The sequence below is a fragment of the Alligator sinensis genome, unplaced genomic scaffold (assembly GCF_000455745.1).
Source record: "Alligator sinensis unplaced genomic scaffold, ASM45574v1 scaffold159_2, whole genome shotgun sequence".
NCBI lineage: Eukaryota > Metazoa > Chordata > Crocodylia > Alligatoridae > Alligator > Alligator sinensis.
In genome coordinates this window covers 324,847-328,106 of record NW_005841992.1, presented here as the reverse complement: position 1 = coordinate 328,106, position 3,260 = coordinate 324,847, and the positions used below count along the sequence as shown (strand labels likewise).

At 37.0% G+C, this 3,260-nt stretch overlaps 1 protein-coding gene across 1 annotated transcript in view; it reads left to right on the top strand.

Annotated features, from left to right (window-relative positions):
- The window catches only part of LHFPL2 (LHFPL tetraspan subfamily member 2), a 105,239-nt gene that overhangs the window by 75,109 nt on the left and 26,870 nt on the right, over positions 1-3,260 (top strand). The gene's annotated exons all lie outside the window — the stretch shown is intronic.

Here is a 3,260-nt window from a genome sequence, read left to right as displayed (position 1 = left end):
AGCAGAGAGCAGATTTAGATTGGACATTAGGAAGAACTTCTTCACAGTTAGAGTGGCCAAGGTCTGGAACGGGCTCCCAAGGGAGGTGGTGCTCTCCCCTACCCTGGGGGTCTTCAAGAGGAGGTTGGATATGCATCTAGCTGGGGTCATCTAGACCCAGCACTCTTCCCTGCCCATGCAGGGGGTTGGACTCGATGATCTATTGAGGTCCCTTCCAACCCTAACATCTATGAATCTATGAATATGAATCCCTTAAGTGTAAGAATAATTTACTTTCTTTGTGGCAGACGGACAATAGAGAGGGGGCTCTAGGTTCTGGATACCGTTGTTCTGGGGAAAAAGAACGGAGAGAGAGCCTGAAGAACCTACAGGTAATACAAAATTAGTTAGGTTAGTTGTGACTGGAAAAGCGCTTGCAATTCATTTGCAAGTGTGAGATAGCTTGTATTAGAAGGAAAAGCTTTAAATAGTAATTCTACATTGCAAAGTTCTACACTAACTGCTGTAATTGCTGAGGAAAGAGACCTGCGTGTCATTGTGGATGAATCAATGAAAAGTATTGCTGAATGTACATGATGGAAAATTAAAACATAGGGCTATTTGATGTCCTATCTTAAGATGCAAATGAAAGGAGACAGATTAATGAATGCTATTGTATTTCTGTATACCATTAGTATTTCTGTATACCTTTTTTTAATGCAAGTATTAAAAGGACATTCAATGAAAACGAAAGACAGCACATTTGGAACTCATAAAAAGGAAATATATTTTGTACAGTGTGTATTTAGCCTTTGAACGTACCAGATATCATGAAGGCCGAAGTGGTCAGTAGGATTCCAAAAAAAATCCACTCTTTCATTAAGTGGGACCATTTTAATGAAGGATATAAACCATCATGCTTTAAGGCACAAGCCCAACTACATATTATGTGAGTTAGGAAGAAACATTCAATGACTAAAGTTATTCCATTATTATTCCAGTAAAATTTTTCTTGCATTTTCCTCTGAAATACCTGGAAGCAGCCACTGTTAGAAACATGACTGTGAATAATTTAGTCCCTGGTCTGATCTGATGCGGCAGTTTCTTAAGTTTCTGTTATCCTCTTTTTTGGTTATTTGAATGTTTAGCAATTTTTTTTCTAGGAAAGCAGTGTTCCCATTTTGGGGGCATATCCTTTGTACAAGAATGAATGTAAAAGTACCCATTTTTAATAATGTGTGTATTAAAAATGCATATAGTTAAGACATATGCCTGTTCTTTGGGAAAGATTTGGAATTACCACGTAGGAAGTTTTGCTAATTTACTTTAGGAAAGCAGAAAACTAGGAAGCAAAAAATTAATCAGTACTGACTTTCCTTCCAATTTCTGCAAAGGCTGTTATCTCTGTGCAGTATGTATTGAATCATGCATTTTAATGGTTTTTCCTTCCAACGTTCATATGAAATATCCACCCGATAAAGTAAATATGAACTTTGTTCTCTTCTCTCAGTTTCTGTAAACAGTCATGCATAGGTTCAGCTAATGGCTAAATTGTTCTTTTTTCCGTTGTGTTTTCCTTGATTCCAGATTGAAATTTTGTATCTGTATATAATAACTGTTGTAAAAGTATTTATACTTACATGTGGATTTTATATTTTTCTAATTTTATGTGACTGCTTACTTTCCTAATGGAGAGATTTTCTATTAGACTGTTCCTTGTAGCTGACGAGAAGAATGCATTGTTATGGATTTTCACAGCCTTCCAATTACAATTTAAAGTGGAAAGACTGAGAGAGTTCAGTTTTGGCAAACTAATGCATCATCTCTCAATGTATGTTATTACAAAGGGTGTACTCAAGTTATAAGTACATCAGCCTACTTGAAATCTCTCCGCTCTTTTTTAGAGAATCGAACAATTTTTAATTATACTTTTAACTTAATTGAAAGATATTTCTCTTTATTACTAGCTTTTTATTAAGAAAATGTCCCAAATTACCTTTTAATGCATTATCCGATAAAGAAAATTAAATACATTGCCTAATTGCCAAACACATTCAGAGCAGATTAAACTCGTTTATGTTGTTTTCTAAGGTGTTTATATGTAGTTCACTACCAGTGGCAGTGGAGAAAGTATGGGTGGAAAAAATACAAAGTTTATTGTTAGCCATGTTAAATGTAAAAGTGAAAACATCTGGGAAAAGATATTACAGAAACAGTAATGTAGGACTGGACTGAATAAGGCAGGTTTGAATTGTCAGCATGATGGTGGCAGTTTGAAACCACATACCTGATAAGCTCACCCATGAAGTCTGCAGGTGAAAAGGAGGACACTATGGTCAGACCTTTTGGGATACTCTCTGGTAATGGGAAAGAAGAGAGCAAAATTCATGGGGTAAATTCCTGAACCCTTTGAAGGTAGAGTGGGAGTTTTCCTATTGAGATCACAGGAAACAGTATTTACTCCTCACTAACATGGGATAGAGAAATGGTAGTGGCTTCTTTGTGGCACACTCTAAAATTCACACACCAACAGCAGTAGTAATAATTGGTGGTCTTTGTTTTATTGAATGCCAATTAAAAATCATTTTGGTTCTAGATTCTTTAGTCATCAAGTTCAGTTGATCGCTAGTATCTTTTAAAGTAAATTTTAAAATCCAATGTTGTCATTATGGTTAACTTCAACAGATTTGCCCTTATGTCTTCTCCCCCCGCCCCCTCCCTTCCCACTCCCTGTGCCAAGTGATATATTTCAGAGCATGTAAAATGACGTGTTCTGGTTCCATTTTGAATTTTAAGGAAACAGTGGTAATAAACTAGAAATACAGCAAGGTATTGCCTCTTTCTGGTTTCTGTTGGTCTGGAGACCAGTACAATGCCAGAAGTTGCACCAGCCACTCTGGGGGAGCCAGTCAGGAATATTTGCAGCATAACTCAAGATGGGAGGCAGATAGAAGGAACAGAGCGGGTGCTGAGAAAAGACACAACCCACTGAAGCTTCAGTAAAAGCTGTTAGCTGTTTGGCTCTGACCAGGACTGTTGAACCTGCAGAATTTCTGCAGCCACATATGAAGGTTACCAGTATTAGCATTAATGAATTAACTATTAGTATTAACTAATGTTAAGATGCAAAGTACCTCCACAGTGGTAGATATTGTAACTTCTCTTGTGCTGGTCATTTTCAAAGTAAACAGAGGTTTGATCAAACTCCCAGCACCAAAGACAAGGCAGCAACCTAAGGATGCAGCTAAGAAAAACTGCTTCTATTTGTATGAACATTTTGG